Source organism: Larus michahellis, chromosome 7 (assembly GCF_964199755.1).
Source record: "Larus michahellis chromosome 7, bLarMic1.1, whole genome shotgun sequence".
NCBI lineage: Eukaryota > Metazoa > Chordata > Aves > Charadriiformes > Laridae > Larus > Larus michahellis.
The window spans coordinates 9,169,887-9,188,966 of NC_133902.1; positions in this window are offsets into that span (position 1 = coordinate 9,169,887).

Sequence of the window (19,080 nt, forward strand, 5' to 3'; positions counted from 1 at the left end):
GCTTGGCTAGCCAGCGTGACATCTGCACTCCATCCGAAATACCGCAGCGGCCGTAAACGCGAGCGCTGAGCACCACCAGGCTGGGACACGGGAACATTTTTTCCCTTTTCCCATGTCCTGTCCTCTGCCCCGCTTTAGCAGAACTTCCCCAGAGCTGTCCCGGGTCGGAGGCTCTGCGGGGGCGCAGGACGAGGGGCTCCGTGTGTCACCTCCCCTGCCCCGCGTCGGTCGGTGGTCGCTGGGACAGGACGAGCCCTCTCAAGGAGGGAGCCTCATGACAAGCGTCCCCAGAAATTCCCCGTGAGCAGCGCCTGCTCTTCTGGAAAAACCTCGCAGCGGAGATGAAAGTGCTGCCTATGATTAACATTAGTTAACGTTTTCCTTCGTAAGGGCCTTTTTCCAGTAGCTTGCAAAACTAAATTAAACTTCAATTATCCACACTGAAATTTTCCATGTTAAGGATGTGCCTTTGATTGACTTCAGTTTTGGGGTTGGGAAGAGATACTGAAGTAAAGGAAATAGAAACTGATCAGAAATAACAATGCTGCTCTTAGAGGAAATGGGATTGAAAAAAAAAAAAAGATTTTAATGTGAGAACTTTTATTCTACTTTAAAAAACTAAGGAATTCACAGACCAAAAACTACGCTGAGGAATGGCCACTGAAGGTGGCAAAACCAGGCCCTGGTGAGCTGGGCCATACTGGTTTGCGGCACTTGGGACTGGCTTCTAAGCGTGCCTGCTGCCACGCCACCCGCAACAGCCGCTCAGGACGGTGTCTCCTCCTCGCCCAGCGCCTGGCTGATGCCCTCACGTACTGCACACTCCGCGGTTACTGCACGTTCTGTGGTTACTGCACGCTCCTCAGATCTTCCTCTGCAGATGGAAGGAGTCATTTCCTCCTGGGCTTTGCTGTGAGCTCATCTGTGGCTTATCTGAATACCTCACAACATTAATGAGTGTATCGTCATCACTGGAGGGTGGAAGATGTAGATAAGGACAGTCTGTGAGAGCCCAGCTGGAGGAACTCGCCCGGTACCATCAGGAGGTTGTAGCTAATGGAGGGACGGGTGTCATTTTCCACGGAACTTCTCGGCTGCTCTCCATCCATCCATCCATCCATCCATCCATCCATCCATCCTCTTCCTGCAAACTGACTCAGCCCTCCTCACAACTTCTGCAGTAAATGAAGGAGTTTTAACAACATGAATGCCCTTCCTCACCTGGCCCTGATTCCTTGGAGCAGACGTCCAGGCCGCGCGCTGAACTCAGCGGGAGGCCTGTGTAAAAATAGTATGATCACTAATATAAGTCACACAATGCACATACCCTTAAGGAGCTCAGTAAAAGCTACTCCAGGGCAAACTTAATCTGACATTTCCTAAGTCCTTCGCTTTGTAACCTGGTCATATTTAGATGGTTTTTGCATGCATTGTGCATGTTACGTTCATAAATCGGGCTGGCCTGGTGATAGAGCAGCCAAGGGTGAGGAGCAGCGGTGGAGCTCCGGGCAGGACAGCCCACGGCTCCTGCCGTCTGTGCCACATGCGGCACAGCGCTGCCAGGATCCAGGTGTTGGACTGGTCAGTGCGGCACTTCGAACAGCGGGGCATTCAGACCACAAGATAGCAACACCAGAAAGGTGCCTTGGACCGTCTATCCATGAGGAAGAAGGGCTGAAATCCGCGGCTGGGACACACACTTGTTGCAGTCCAAGTTGATGGTGTGGGCTGCAGTTTTGTAGACCGGGTCTATGTGTGTAAGTGCAGTAAACCACAGATTCTTTCTCCAGCCACCTCTCTCTCGTCATTCACACCGTGCGTAATCCTACCAACCACGCTGGTTTACAGCGTGGTTCTTCTAGACGGCCTCAGTTTTAAGAAGGAATTGCTTGTTCTGCGATCAAATTTCCTTCACAAACAATACCCCTTAACCACAGAGCCTGTGCCCTTGCCGAGTGCCGTGGTACCTGCCCGTGCTTTGCAGTGTGGGTCTGAGCCCTGCTGGCTCTGCACCCCTGCGAGTGCCACAAACTCTTGGGTTTTAGCAGGCGAGGTAAAAAAACAAGACAACAAGAACAAATCATCAGAGGAACTTACTGACAATACAACCGCCAGTGGTCTAAAGGAGTATATTCATTAGAACGTGGCTTTCAAAAGAAGTGTTTTCAGGTACTTCTGAATAGTTTACTCCTGTGCTGGGTTAACTGCTTTAGTAGGAGGCAGAACTTTCCTTCTGCCTGTCTGGTAATGTCTTTTGCAACACTTTAAGCTCCGAGGAGAGCTGTTTCTTCTGAGACCTTGAGCTCCGTGGGCTCTCGGCTGCTAAGCTAGCTCCTAATTTTGGCAACTGAAAGTACAAATCAGTGCCATTGACATTCATATCAGAGCGATGTTTCCTGATTAAATTCATTTATTGTGAGTTTTTGGACCCAACCGATGCTGCAGCTTGGGAATGCATCCAAAACCCATCAACTGTGTATTCATCTACCTCTGGAGGATTACACTAAGAAAGGTTTTCCCTGAATCATTTGACCCTGTTACTAGGGACAGCCGTAAACCAGAACACTTAGATTATGTGGATCGACTTAGTGAACAGTTGGGGAGAGTTTTTAAAACTTGGCGTATGTGCTAAAAGTCCAGAGAGGTCCAATTTCTGGCCCGTGACGAGCAGGCCGGGCTCCCTGTGCCAGCCAGCCACACACAGGCAGACGCCGGGGCTGAGGACACCTGGGAGCGGCTCGGTCTGAAGTCAGGGCCGTCCTTCCCCACACGCCTCCTGGACTCTGCTCGGGTGTACGCTGCTCTTCCTTATCTGGCCGCTCCTGACAGCCGCCCGCAGGCAGGAATGGCCCCGGGCGAGCCCTGCGGTGCTGCTGTGCGGCTGGTGGCACTGCCACCTCCCTGGGGACAGTGCTGGGGCACTTCGGGAGCCACCCGAGTCCTGCAGGAGGGCTCTGGCTTCCATTCCTGGGCCTGAAACTTTCCACCAAATCCTTTGGCTAACGTTTGTTTCATCTTCTCCAAAGATTAGATGTAACTTATGAGGACGTAAAGCTTTTGTTTCCATTACAAGCATACGTAGGTTCAGAGCTGTGTCTTTTTACCTGTTTTGAGGGGAATGCCCAGGGAGGTTTAACTTTTTATTTGTTTAGTATTTTCTGTTTAGTCAGTCCTTTGGGTAATGTCAGATGATATTCAGAAGGCACAGATATGAATCTCTACTATATTCTGGCTGTAGTAAGTTTAAAATCAGTGGAGTTGAGCGTGAATGAAATTGCCCCTATACACTATGAGTGGTGAATTTGGATAATATGTTAAACGTGAAGCTGGGCTGTGAAAAAAAACCAAAATGTTTAAGCACTTTTAATAGCACACCAAATGCAAAACCTTACTGTACTCAGTAAAAGGCATTTTTTTATTTTCAGGGTTATTGATGGCATTATATAAAGTTTGAATGGGTTTGGGTTTATATAGATATAATTATGGTCGTGATATTCATATATTAGTGTAGGGAAAACAAGCAGTGGTTATAGGTCCCATTATCTTTCCTTATATCCGCCCTTTCCCCCTGCCCCAAAAAGACAAGATTTCAGAGGAGATGAAAAATGGCCATTTTGAGGATGACACTATATTACGACGCCACCTATACACAAAATGCCACAAGGATCACCTAATAGCTTAAACGTCATATTCTATCCTAGGGATATGATGGGCGTTTTAAAAAAATGCTACTTCAGCTGTGCAAATTTGGAAGAATAACTGCAATACTGCTGAAGACTCGACAGTCTCCTTCCTGTTATTCTGCTTATTGCCTTTCCGCCTATGCAGCAAACAGCTCCTCCTTACACAAAGCCATCCTCAGAATTCTCGCATCAGGTGATGGTCCGTAAGTTCAGCTTTCTGGCAATGCTCATCGCTGAGGCTTTCCCCCCCAGTTCAGAAATGACTCACACCCATTTCCTGGCGGGAGCTGCCTGGCGCAGGCGGTGGTTTGAGGCCGGCGAGGAGCAGCTGTCCGGTGTTTGTGCTGCTGGCACGAGGATGTTCTTTATAACTCGTGCTGCAGCCCCGGAGAACCCGCGTCGCTCGCCCGTCGCAGCTGGGGAGCAGCCTGGGCACCGCAGCTCCCACCGACGCTCCGGCCCCCGGCCCCGGCTGCGCGTCGGCCGGCTGTGGGCAATCCCGTCGTGTCGCAGTGGCCGCTGTGCATCATCAGGTACCTGCTCACCTCTTTCTTTTCTCATCAGGAAGGAGCTTTTATGGAACATTTCTTCCTAGTGGTGCCTGTTGGTAGAAAAAATAATCCCTAAATGGGAGCTTTTTTGTTAGCAAGATAGAGGGTTACATCCCAGCCAAAATTATTTGTATTTAATTTGAAATATAGTTGGGTTTAGAGCACCTTGGGTAATGTAAGCACATTAAATGTCTTTTAGAACCCCAGATAAATTAGTTTCTAAAGTTAAATAATTTTCACTATTTGTAAATGTTCTAATAAAAATTGGATGAACAACTTGGGTAGTTGATTTTGTGCCACGCTCTCACACACACTTGTATCAGGTTGGGGCAGTACTAGGCAAAGTGATACGGCTTTTCCTAGATCACTCAAAACCCTGGGAGCCAGGGAATCGCCCCGGCGAGCCGGTGGCCGTGTGGGACTGAGCTCTGCTTTCTGCACCCCAGACCATAAACTCTCATCATCCATCTCCCCAGCTCGGGCACCGTGGCTCAGCTCCCAGCGCACGTGGCTGCGCTTCGTTCTGCTCTTCCCCTACTCTGAATAAACAACTTTTCACTTTGGGCCTCTGAATAATCCTTCTGGAGTCGGTGGGAATACTTGACTGCCTAAAGTTTTATCGCCTGCTTAAATACTTTGTTGCTCAGGGCCCAAATTATGACTGAGCGTAAATGATTAGATGAGTGTTTATTCTCCGTTTTCAGGCTTCACACTGAATAAGAAATTACACCAACTGTACTCATATGAAAGAGGGAGTTTATCTCAATATTTTCATTTTGAAATTCAAGGATTGAATGCAGAAAAACCCACAAGGGTGAAAATAAGGAGTGCTCTTTCCTGACTGAGCCATTCTGACTTTCTCTGTAATCCTTTTATTTATGGTTTTAATGATGAATGAATTCTTATTGTAAATATTTAATCATGAAGAGTGGTTAGGCAGGACTTATGTGATGAATGGGTCTCGCACAGATCTGCAGATACGGCTGAAAGCTTCCCTGTTCCGCCCGGCGGCAGCGCCCAGCATCCACCCTCGGGCACCCACCCTCGGGCAGTGCCGGGAAGTGCCAGCAACGGATTCACAAGGTCTCGGACACTCCCCAGACTCCTGGTTTTACCCAGTAATCTCCATACTGGTCCGGTAACTTTGGCATGACATAAAGACAGCTTGTATTGTGCTAAGGTGTATCTTCCGAAAAATACCTAGCTGTCATCTGGAAACACCGTGAGCAGAAGTCAGCGCTTCCCCTTGTCCCGGGGGCTGTTTACACCCTCCAGTAAAAAGCGGTGCTTAGTTTTTCCTTTGAAGAAGCCTGAATTCTCCGTCCAGGTGCTCGGCCTCACTGCAGCGTTCTCTGCTGTCGTGAGGAACTGATTGTGTACATGTGCCTTGTGTTTCCTCCCGCAAAACTACTTACGTTTTGTAATGCAATTGTCTTTCAGTAAGCCAAACAGACCGAGTTGTTTTAAGTTTCTGACTGTAAGCTATATTAATATTAACCCCCCAGAAGCATTAAAAGTAACTTTTCTTCACCCTCTGTTTTTCAACCACTCTTGTGGACACTAAAGATCTGTACAATATATTAGTGTCAATCACAGCGACACAATACATATTAGTAAAATCTCTATTGTTGCTAAATCAGCCTTACATACGCCAGCAACCATCCGTCAGGCCTGCAGCAGTGGGACAGTGCCATCACCAGCACGATGCATTTCTTCCTGGCGACATTCACCTCAGCACCGTCCGTAATATTTCTGCGATATATGGCACACATTGCTACAGAAGTGCCTAAGAGAGGCTGGTTCAGCTCAACTGAACCGAAGAGTCATTCTGGCATTCAGAAATACTTACTGGGCTCCCCATGATCACACTCAGTGACGGCTTTTTGGGGTACTTGGCTTTTTGGGGAGCGCTGCTAAATCCTGCAGTCGTTACTTGTGCAGTCTGGACATTTGTTCAGCTCTGGATTTGAACTTCCGATGTGGTCTGTGCTAAAGCATGAGGCAGTTAATAGTCGTTTTGCAGATTTCTAAGCAGGTAAAAAACCTGTCTTTCTGTTGTTTAAACAGAACAAGGAAGTGCCTGGTAGCAGCAAGGCTGCGATCAGCTGCAGAAAGTGCTTCTGGAATGGTTGATACCTAGTTGGGGGAGAAGGTCCAGCCAAAGTCCATAGACTATGTGCTACGGTCTCCTGGGCTTGGGGAGCAAGAGCTGACTAAGAAATGAACGCCGAACGCATCTTCCCAATCTGCTGCAACCCATTGTCTGTGATAAGATGCCTACTGGGAACGGCGGAATTTCATCTATGGAATACAGAGAGAAATCCAAGTATTCTCCATAAACCGGCTTTTGCCGCTACATTGCGTCGAGTCACCTCTCAACTGTGTTAAAATTGTGCCAAATGAAAGAATTGTGGAGAGGAAAGCTGCAGCGCGATTTTGACACACCAAAAGGCGTCCCGGGGGGGTCTCGCTCTGCAGCCCGTCGCCCCCGGCCCGGCAGTGCCCGCGGCCGCCGGCAGAGGGACCCCCGCCCCCGCCGCTCCCGCACCGCGCTCCCCCCGCACCGCGCTCCCCCCGCACCGGCCGGGCCCCGACGGGCGGCGGGGGCGATAACGGCCCGCTCACACCCAGCAGCAGCAGCACAGACCCCTGCGCTCAAACCCCTGGGCTTGTGTGCCCAGAGCTTTCTAGAAACACGCGTTACTAGGCTTGTAGCATTGCTGGTAGGCAATAATTAGCTCCGAAATCTAATGATAAAGAGAAATGAGCATAATAAAATAAAGGTTTTTTGTTATTTTCTATTTCAAAGCCATCATAATGTCAGCACTGTTGTGTGCTAATATTATTTCAGTTCTGCAAACATTTCCAGACTGATGGGCCAATCAGGTAATTGTTCGTGATGCTGCACTTAACCTTTCTGCAGTAGTACGGGGCGAACGGTTTCTATCTGAGACTGCTAAATTCATACATACCATTTGAGAGATCAGTATACATCACATGAGTCCTTGTCTTTAATGCAAACCCACTAAAAGCTGTATAAGTCTACAACTAAAATAAAACCAAACCAACTAAAAGAGGGTATGCTGATGAAACAGCCAAGTAAGAAACGAGGATGTGAGAGTTTGGGAGAGTGAACCTTATCTGCTGGGGCGACGGAGAGGGATGTGTAATGTAAACCAGGTCTTGATACCTCCTCGTAGCGAGGTATCGGCGCACAAATCCAGTGCTGCTGTTGGGGAGGACGCCCTGTGTTACCACACACGTCGAGGATGCTGCCCCTGCTTAGGTCCTTCACTGCAGAGTCCCGGCCGTGCCTCGGCTATGCGTCCCTGCCTGGGAGTGATCTCCGTCTCCATGTTTATAAAGCCAAGGGTAAGCAGGTGGGATCAGGGCAGGGGATGCAAAGCACCATAAGCAGCCACCTACATCCAGCACCAAACAATCACTGTCAATAACCCCACTATAAATGTCACCCTCAGACACGGTGCCAATAACTTATCGTGTAAGGACAATGCACCCTCTTGGTGGAGGCCAGTGTAAAGACCAGTTTGCCAGCCGGCATTGTATGATTACAATTACTGAGGGGTTTTCATATATAGGGTCAATCATCTGATGGATGGAAGCTGGTGTATTTAGGTGAGATTATTACAGTGTTGCTGAATAGCAGCATTAGGACTTGTTCAGAGCAGCGTTTCTCAGACATCAAGGCTCCTCTCTGGGGAGGCTGTGACCTCTGAGGGACACAGAAACTGGTCCAGGGAAAATGGGAGGAAAAATATTTGCTGCTCCCTGCAAGTTCATTTAAATTGAGGACTCAGCAAAATAACACTTAATAGATGTTTCTTGCTTTTGATGATTTAACCAAAGCTGACCCAGCACAAGAGGATAATCAACACATTCTGCCCTGTTTGCTACAGTCAGTAAAGATGCAGAATATTAAAAATAAAATGAAGTTGTTAGCAAAATTACATACCTATCACGTATGTGCTTTAAACTAGGCTTGAAGGGGGAGAGGGACAATATCAGGCTTGCCCGTGGAAGCTGTGGGACGACACGCCAAGGTTAGAGGGACAGGGTGCTAAGTGAGGGCCCGCAGCCTCTTGCTGTGAGATGTGCTGGGTAGACTGCAGCACACCTGGAGCCTTACGGAGATGAGCCAGGGACTCCTGAGGCAATGGGTGCCAAGAGGGAAACACCAGAGAAATACCCCAAAGGAATTATGGGGTGTTTCTCTAAGAAGGATCTGTTGGATCAGGGCCAGAGGAGGTCCCGGAGATGCTGGGAGGGTTGGAGCCCCTCTGCTGTTAGGACAGGCTGAGAGAGCTGGGGGGGTTCAGCCTGGAGAAGAGAAGGCTCCGGGGAGACCCTATTGTGTCCTTTCTGTACTTAAAGAGGGCTTATAAGAAAGATGGGAACAAACTTCTTAGCAGGGCCTGTTGCATTAGGACAAGGCGTAATGGCTTTAAACTAAAAGAGGGTAGATTTAGACTAGATATAAGGAAGAAATTTTTTACACTGAGGGTGGTGAGACACTGGCACAGGTTGCCCAGAGGTGAGAGATGCCCCATCCCTGGAAACATTCCAGGCCAGGCTGGATGAGGCTTTGAGCAACCTGATCCTGTGGGAGGTGTCCCTGGCCAGGGCAAGGGGTTGGACTCGATGGCCTTTAACGGTCCCTTCTAACCCAAACCATTCTGTGATTCTATGATTCTATCCTCAATCTCTGTACATGACTGAAACCAATACGGGAGTGTATTAAGCTCTTCAGAGACAAAGTCTCTGCCCAATGGCAGTGCAAACACCCAGTTAAATAACTTATGTGTCAACATGTTTTATTTTTAAATGTATTCTACAATATACATGTGTGAAAATAGAAGGTTTTGAATGGCACAAGCCAATTCAATTCGCCAAAAGTTCTGAAACAGGCTTTTATTTAGATTTATGATCAACATCTGCATGGTTCATAAAAATAAAATTTTCCCTTTCTGTCTACATGTACTCATGCTCGTATTGAAGATTTCTATATTGTAATATATGGCCACGTTAAAATGGAATCATAGCAAAAGCAGGTTCTAAGGAACGGCAGCTCTAAAAGTCATGCTTTGTGCTTGCAGTAGGATGATACCATTGGACACTGTAAAATAAAACCTCAATAATATAACATAATGTTAGAAAAGACCCCCCCCCATTTTTTAAAGCAGATGCTAAACAGTAAGACAGTTCAAAGTTTGCCTGTATCTTAAAACAGTTGTTGTCTGGATCTGTTCTGAGAAGGGCCAGAGCGATCAAACTGCTACAATCGAGTTTAGGAGGCAATGTGCACATAAATTATTCAGCACTCTAAAATCTAAAAATCAATGCTTTACACTGCGTAATCCAGCTTAATGTAACAACCAGAAAACCAATATATGAGCAATTTTAGATTCGGTTTTCCCACAAAACCTCGAGAACCACAATCGCAGCACGGAAGAAGAGGAAGGAGCCTTTGCCTCCCCTGTTACGCGCATATACCATTTTGTGGAACAAATGCTGGGCTGACAGCACGCAGTGACTCTCGGTGCTGGCTACGTCCTAACCCTCCTCCCCCATGCAGGTAATTAATGAGGAGCTCTGCATAAAATGCTGACATAAGTCCTTTGAAACGTTCTTGCTCCCTGAAGTAGTAGTACTGTTGCTGCTCGAGCCCTCACATACCCCACTCTCATTTCTAAACCGTAGTGGGATGAATCTGAAAGAGGGAGAAGCACGCGGCTGCAAACTCCAACCTGGGCGGTTTGCTGGCAGCTGCATCGCGGCAATCAATGTAAATAGTAGCTACACATAAACAAACAGACAATAACAGTAAATTCATCTGTATTCTCTCCAGTACCAAGCATACTATCGGGGCTTAAATAATTAATACTCTGGCTTATGATGTACCTTTCATCCCGGGATCTCAAAGCACTTTGCAGTGTGTGGGGATGGATTTTTATTTTGCTGGAGTACATAGGGAAGAGAAAGATTAACTGATTGACCAAGGTCATGCTGCGTTAACATTTTATCCCTGCTCTACCATTTAACTGGATAGCTGCTGTGACCTTGTAAAGCTAGAAGGCGGCTGCATTTTAAAGCTAACAATGTAAAGATAATCTCCCTTAAAGTGTGCCATATGTTTGTGATTAGGCAAAAGAAAAAGCTTCAGAAGAATTGCTCATCGTGCGAGTGTTCACAGTGTTCTCCGGGGTATAATAGCTGGAATTTTCAGTGGAGCCTGAGAGCAGTAGATGCAAAGCTCCCCCTCTATTTCAAGGAAAAATGGTTACTCAGCATCCCTGGGTGCTGCTGAAAAACCAAGCTTGAATACCTTGGAAGTTTTCCAATTAGAAAAACTGGGGTGATCAGGTGAGATCACAGAAGGCATGCCGGTCCGTTCCCGTGGAAGTTTTGATCCAGGAAGCTCAAGATGCCACCACAAAGCCATAAATCAAATCTTTTAGCAACGCACACTGGTCTGTGTGAGGGAAGCCATTTGGGATGTAGCTGTTAAAGCCAGGCTGACGGTCTAATATGTCAGTAAAAGACAAAATGGACTAGTAGATTAAAAAAAAAAAAAAAAAGGCTTATCACCACAAAAGTGATCAGGAACAAATGTGCTCTGCACTGCCTGGCTCTGGGCTCCGAACACGTGTCCACTCCTTCCATTGAGCCATGCCCTGGCCAGCTCTGTCTCCCCTTCCAGCCACCACGAGGACAGACAGCCGCTCTCGGCAACGGCTCCTTCAGGCCTCTCTGCTCATGTTGTCCCATCGGCGCTCACAAGCGCAGCCGAGTGTGTGCTCTGGTCCACCCCACAGCACGGGCCAACTGCAGTGTGCCGGGAGCCACCGCTCTCCCCTCCTGCACAGCCCAGTGCTGTCACCCCAGCCAGGCCAACGTATCCCAGTGAGTCAGCTAGGCTGGCATCCTCTTGTAAAGCAGATAAACTCAACGTATTTCCAATGATTTTTCAACAAGATGAGGATGTTGTAACGTTTGACTGTTTCCTTGTGGCCCTAAGCTGATTCTGCAAAGCTACGCCAGCCTCAAATACCGACCAGATGAACTCAGAGGAGAGCAATGGGCTGCAGAAAAGGAGGCACTTGACTTGGCAGGGAAAGAAAACAATCTTTTTTCTCTGCGCAGCTCCCCCAGAAGTGAGTCAGTAGGCCTGACGAACAGAAAACACAAGTTGCCATAGAAACTCGCATGCCTTCCACCAGGAGGAGAAAAAAATGTAGGCCAATATTTCTGCTTAGCTGGCTCTAGTTCTTGCTGTGCTCCTCAGCCTGCCTGCATCCCAGGGCTGTATTAGCAACTTGCATTTATTTTGCCCCCAGCTGAGAAAGGCCCTTGCCCCCACCGCCTGGGGAAGCTGCAGCTTCGTGTGCGCACGGGCGCGTGCGCAGTGCCTGGGACGGGGACACACACCGGGACAGGGACATGCATGTCCCTGCACCAGCGCCAAGGCTGCTGCTGGGTGACTGGGAATGAGGAGCCCCTTGCGATGGGGAGGGCAGCGGGCAGGGGCTGGGCAGTGCCCCCGCACTCGCAGCGCCCACCCCCGCAAAGAGCATCCTTTTGTGGCCTTCCCTGGCCAGCAAGGCAGGGAGGGCTGAAAGAAGAGTGGCAGTAATGGTTTTGAAATGAAATGTTCCTGCTGGATTATTCTAGCCACTTTTGCTTTAAATAAACCCCTTTCCTCTGTACTGTAGGTTTCTCATCTTTAAAACAAGGGTGAGCCCTCAGTGGGGTGGAAACGCACACAGGTCCTTAATGTATGTAAAGCTCTCTGCGGTGCTCCGAGGGAAGGGGTGCCATGATGTGGACGAACACAGATGTACGCCTCAGCTGCTGCTCCTTGCTCCCCCTCACGTGGTCTCCATCAAGGCAACCCCAGTAGGTAACACTGGAATGAATAATTACAAACCCGGCGGATCGAGCCGGTAGCTCTGAAAGCTGAGGAGCCAGGAGCTGGCTGAACGAGAAGATGTGCTCTCCTCGCACGGGCTGTCGCCTCGAAAAAACACAAGTGTCTTTGCGAATGGTTCTTACAGTTGAACAGAAACAATAACTCCCGAACTATCCTTTGGTTTATTTTGTTCCCTGAGTGCATGTTGCTGTCAGTTTTCACTTTTAAAGGTACACACAGGGAAATTTGGTTTATTTCTTTTCATGCCCCTGTTCTTGCAGATTGCATAAAGGATAAATGGCCTGCTCTGTATTCAGCGGGCTGTTATGATGTAACTGGATTTTAAATAAAAGCAATCTATCAAAGGGAAGAAAACCTACTTTCCCCCTGTTATTACCTGTAATCTTTTGTGACTCACTTCTATGGAAGAAAAGACCAAACAGAAAAGACAGTTGAAATTTTGCATTTGGGGGCAGAGCAGCGTGAAGCCCAGTGCACAGCTTTTGCCCACTGGATAAGATCACCTGCCGGGCTCTCACAGAGCCCATGATAACACCTCTGAGACGACAGGCAGCTGCCCCATGCCAGTCCTGTGCCCGCAAGCGCTTGCTCCATCAGGGAGAGCTAAAGGAAATGAGGGAGAGAGCATGTTCCTCCAGAGCAGGGCAGATCACCCAGCCACCAAGAGCACAGAAAGGATATTTTTCAGTTCTGCTCAATAGTCTCCAGAAAACATAGGATCGGTTGCATAATGCAAAAAGCTGCACATTTTTAATGAACTGACTCAGGATTTCGACAGCTGGAGAGGCAGGTGGCGGGTGGTAACACCTCTACTTCTAAAAGGTCTTTCTGGTTTTGGGGGGAGGAGGAGAGCATCTTAATCCGTAAGTGATCTATCTCATTTGAGTGGTGATGTGACTGTTGGGTTTAATATGATTTTCAAATCCCTCCAGGTAAAGACAGCTTAATGCAATTATCTACTGATTGTGAATGAAGACATATCCATAAAAACCAAATTCCTACAACACGTTTACTTCAAGACATTCTAGTAGGAAAAGTTTTCTTTTTGCTGTAAAGCAATGAGTGAAAGAAGAATAAAGAACTAATGGATCTGGTTTAGCCTTTAAAAAATAGTAGTTCGCAATGGCACAAAGCCCTCCTACCGCAGTAAGAGATATGTAAAATGATGGTTGCATGGATTTGATTCTTGATAAGGGTGTAAACCAAAGGAAGGTTCTTATGATGATGCTGCTGTTACTGCCTTGGAAAGAACCCAGTGGTTCCCACTTCCAAATGTGCTTTGCTCATCCCCTGTAACCGATCCACTTTCAGTACTCACCACACTATAAAAATGGTAAAATGCATTTTTAAATGTGAAGATGCAAGTCACGTGCAAACATTGGCACCAGCCTGGCAATTAGTGACTTTGGATCACCCCAATGAAACGACTGCCACGGCTTGACAGTACAAGCACAGGCGTAAGCTGCGTTTGCCCAGGAAATTTGTCAGCGTGACTTTTAGTGTAGATTTCACATCAAGTACAGCATCACAGGGCACTCTATAGGAGCACAACTGCACATACACAGAACTCGCTGGCTTAAAAATCTGAGCAGTACATCACATCACACTTGATGTTGCTCTGCTGGCAAGAGCGGGCAGTTCAGCCACACTTCTCCCTGGCTTCAGCAGCCCCGCGGCCCCTCGGAGCTGGGCAGCCCTCCAAGAGCCAGCAGGATGTGTGCAGAGCTCCACGGGGTTCACTCCTGCTCTGCTGTGGCCTGGGGAACGGCACCCCTCACCCTTCTCTGTTTACCTGCCACCCTTTGTTTTGGTGCTGTTTGGTTTTTCCTATCCCGAATGCTTGTTTTCTATGACAAGATCTGCCTGTTTCAGCGGTACCCACACTAATGCTCCCCCATCTTTTTAATAGTTACTGTAATATAGATAGATAATAATCACTGGGGTTTTTTAGATATCTGCTTTGGGAGTGCAAGAGTCAGTAAAACTTATTTTATAGATAAAAATCACTGGATAGGTTTAACAAAAGTAGAACAAAATCCAAGAGAAACTTTGCAATGTTTTCACAGGGGAAGAGAGAGTCTAATTCTGTGGCTGCCACTCTGCTGGATTCAGTATGTGGGACACTTCCCTCTGGGAAGGAGTAAGTAAGCTAACGTAGAGTTAAAAAAAAAAAGTCCTAAGCTTACTACAAGATGAGAATTTGAGAATATGTTAAACTCAATAATAGTTTGTAGAGGGAAGTTGTTTAAGAGTGTAAAATGTCAATATTGAAGAACAAATTTCTTCCAGTCCATACTGTCCTGTTAAATAATTTTCAAATGAGGGGAAGTTTGATAGAGTAAGTGTAAATGCAGTATGAACTAATGCATGATGTAACATTGGCTCCAGCACTGCTTTTTTCCCAGGCTGGACATCTGACAGTTCCCGTTCCTTCTTCTCTGCGTGCTGCAGCAGCTATGTCAGTGCCCAGCCTCTGTGCCCTGAGTACTAAGTCCTGCATGTCAAAGCGATTCCACCGCGTCGAGTTTTCCCAGCGGCGGTGTTGGCTTCTGCTCCCTGGCAGAGGGAAGCGGCTCACGGTCCTTCTCCGGCTGCTCCTCACTCTGCTCGAGACGTTGGTTCAACCACAGCTGCCCTCCTGCCCGGCAGCTACTGCTGGATGAGGTAGCGTGAATCAGCAGAATTCTTTTGACCTAAAAAGGTCAACATTTTGCAAATGTAAAACCTAATCCTGTAAAAAGCCACGCGTAGCGATTTGCTGCCCCAGTTCATTTCCAAGGGCAACTCACATGTGACTTCAGTCCCTTACGTGTAACTTGGCTGAAATCATACTGACATCTCAAACTTAAAAATGGAGTTTGCCGTTTGGAAAGTATCATTAAGTCTTTAAAAATATAAAACCAGCACAGAATTACAACTGAAAATTCCTTCATTCAAAAAGAAAGCAAATATTTCTCTTCACAGTTCTAAGAAATGAAGGAAGAATATGATCCCTTTGATAACGTAGGCTCCAGCCCAGCAAGCTGCCTTCGTTTTAAGCACAGGACTACGATCTTGAGGCCATGGCAGTGCTAAAGCTGAGTCCGTGCTTACTGGCTCAGCTGAAGCAGATCTTGATTATTTTATTGCTTCCCACCATCTTCCAAGAAAAAAAAGAAAAGTTTAAGGTAAGAAATGAGAGTCCTTTCCCCATCTCAAGCTCTCTACTTACATCAAGATATTACTGCTCACCAAAATAACCTATAAAGTCCAAAGATTTCGGTTTGGCTAGAATATTAAGTCTTTGTAACAGGTGTATAAAGTAAATGCTATTCAAGCATACAACTAGGCCTGTGTTTACACTGAAAGGAATAGTATAAAAGAAGAACCACAGAGGAAATTTTCCATTCAAGAATGAGTAAGAGGTAACCAGCTTCCCAATATGCTGATTTTAAATGTTACTCTCTGTACTAAAGTTACTGGAGTTACCTCATATAGAGAGCTTTCCATGTTGAAAGGAAGAGAGATAATTGGTGAGTGATCAAAGATTTCTGCCTGGTAATTTACAATCATTTTGGGGCAGGATTCCTGTGGAGAGGAAAACCAGACACCAGTAGGATGCTAAATGATAAAAAGCTCCTATGGAGGCAGTTATACATTCACCCAAATCTTCTGTAAAAATGCAGCAATCTCCTAAGATTTATAAACCTGCTTTTCTGTAGAGGAGCCCTGGGGTCAGAAACGTGCATCCTTTGTGTACGGCAGAAAGAGAGACTAACAAAGATTTTCCTCTCCTTTCCACACTTTTACTGCCAGGCAGCCATTGTGTCTCTCCTACATGCCTGTGTTTTAAAGCCTCTACATCTGCCAGCAGAATGTGATTGATTTTAATAGTATGAGTCGCATGAGTAAAACTACTCGCATACAGAACCCCGTACAGAGTCACGAGACCATCATCACCATGAAGAGCCCCCCCGTCGCCAGGCAGACCCTGGCACGGTCCCCAGCCTCCACGGGAGCGATGCAGGCATCGTGGAAATACGGATTTGATGGATCTCAAGGAAATACTCACCACCGAGACAAGATTATTTTAGACACATATTTTAACTTACAGATTCTGTCAGCAGAATTTTGATTTGCACAGAAGCATTATTTCATAGTTATGTATCTTTCTAGATGGCTTCATGCCCAACACCCCCACACACCCTCAGAAAATCAGAACTGGGAAAGATCATGTTTCTTCCACGCACGACTGCGGGAAGCACTGCTCACTGGAAAGTACCCAGAAAAGGCGACTTTAATCCAGCAGATACTGATTTCTCACAATGGCTATTTTTACAACAGCAATAAGATTAATGAAGATTGGTGATTAACCTAAATTGTTCTCACTGGAAGGATCAAATAAGCACTGCAAACGTAAGTGTCCCTGGCTGGAAGGGGATTCCCCGCAGCCGCGTTGGCTGACGCTCCTCCTGCGTGGCGTGGAGGGAGCGGAGGCTGCCGTGTGCTGCGAGACTGGGAGGGGGCTCTCTGGGCTCTTCTGCAGGTCTGTCCCCACAGGTTAGCTTTTAAATCACAACTCACTTGGGACAGAAAGCAATAGACAGCATCTTCAAAGCTTTAACTGTGACTTTACGTTTACATCCTTACGTCAGGGAAAGGAGCAACTCCTGCCTTCATTGAGCAAGATGTCCTGGGTCATCAAAGCACTGCCAAAGCTGAAATATAATTACTAACGAAGCTCACACTTTGTTCAGACCGATGTAACAAAGGCATTATACGTGTAACTGATCTCTGCTCACTGACATGGTGTGACAGCATCAGGCTGGGAAGCCTTCAGTTGAATGAAGGCCCGGTTATGCTGGGCACTATCCAAACACTGCGGCAGCTTTTGCCAGATCAGAGTTCAGCAGGCAGACAAGGAAGTGTCACCCTTCCAGATTCACACAACATGACCTGCCTGTGGTCGCAGACCTGAGCAGACTCCGGAACTCGGGTTTTTCCTGCCCTGCCCACCGCCTTCCCTGTGAGACCGTGCTCTTCTCTATGCTGCCAATCCACGCTGAAAGCAGATGTCTTTGTGTGGCTGGATTTAACTATCAGCCTTCTGGGTACCAAAATGTCTTTATAATACAAGAATTAAGAGGAAATGTTTCATAATAATGTAAGGCATGCTGTGCTAGTGATTTCAACTGTTTTTAATAACCCTAGATCAATTTTTTTTCTCCCACTTTCTCCAGATTTGAAAGCTCAATTAATTTTGAGCTACAACGTTGTCTATCATTTCAACCACATGTGGCAGAACGAGAATTCATGCGAGAAAATGGTTAATTTTTGGTATCTTCTGCTGCCTAATGACAGGTGTGCTGTCCTAAATAATTAGCTTTCAAAAAGGGATCCCCTTAACCCTTCTCTAAAACTGGTTAGTGATCTCGGTTTTACTTCATTAAGCTCTTGACAGCTCAATGTACTCACATCTGTTACTGTTTGGTAGTTTGATTCCAAGAACACAAATCGCTTCAAGAACTGGCAACAAATTCATTCAGGCTCGGGATGCAGATCAAAATCCATCTGTTTACTAATCAAAAGCCATATTTTAATCACAGTACAATAGTGGTGTCAGCAATATCTTAACTTAGACTTTCTCTCTGCCCTAAACATGATAGGTAGTACTCTTCATTTAAGGTGCATTTATTTGAATCGGATATTTAAAATGCAAGTGGCCTGATATTCAAGGAGTTAATCAATCTGCTTGCACTGGACTAGGTCATCAAGCATTTTTTACCTACAGGCTTAACCTGGAAGTTTGTTATGATTTTTTTTTCTTAATTCCAGGTGAAACCTTGGCCTGATTCATGCCACCTTATTCTTCATTTAACTACAGCAATGAACTCAACTGTGCACAAGATCCAGTCTGAGGGAAATGAGAGAGAATCTCAGATTTCAAGATGTTTGGCTTAGCCTAGAAGGGCTGAGGAGAGACGATGAGGATTATGATGGGAAGGGTCTGGGTAGATAATAATTCATTGGGATTCGAAACAGGGAGGATGTTTTTGCTGTACAGGCTTCACAGCATCGTATCTCAGGGGCATCACAGACAGTCCGATAGGTTCGCAGTAACTCCAGAAGACCGCCAAAATGAGAAATAGCAGTTTGCACTGCGAGAGTACCCACTGCTGCGGGCAGTCGGGTGAGTAAAGCTCTAACCTTACCTCCTGCAACGTGGGCTGTGAAACGGGCTGTGGCTGCATCTCGGCAAAGGAGCAGCTGCCCTGGATCCACCTCAGACTCGGAGCGTGTGAGCAAAGGTCCTGCTGAGCTGGACAACTGCGTGCAAGTGGGCAAGGCAGATGACAGCTTGTGCGAGAAACACAGGCCCACAGAGCACCCGTGGGGAAGGCTGAGGGCGGTGAGGGCTGTTGGCTCTGCCCTCTGTTCGACTTGGATGGGGAAGAGAATGCAGATGAACCCCCGAATATTTTGGTTTCTTTGGGATGAGAGATGGATGCAAGTACAATGCAAGACAGTGACTTTTTTGTTCTTCATCTTCTCAGAAAAAATAAAAGAGCAGAGCACCAAAACTGACACAGCACATCGTCAGACAGACAGAAGAACAAATGGAAAAATAGTAAGTGAGACTGGAAGGAAATTACTGCCTTGTTGCAGCTGCTCTGCGGAGAGTCAACTCAGATGAGGAGATCTGTAGATTTATTTTCCAAAATCACAAAGAAGGACTTACATTGCACTATGTGACAAATCAGCATATGGCTGAATGTGTCAGCTTCCAATTGCAAGGGGCATTTTGATTTTAAAAGAGCGGGTGAGCTGATTGTAAAATTGTGCCATATCATTTAACTGTGATTCCTATAGCACTGTCAACGGATGGCAAATGTAGAGTAGTCAGAGGCTATTACAGGAT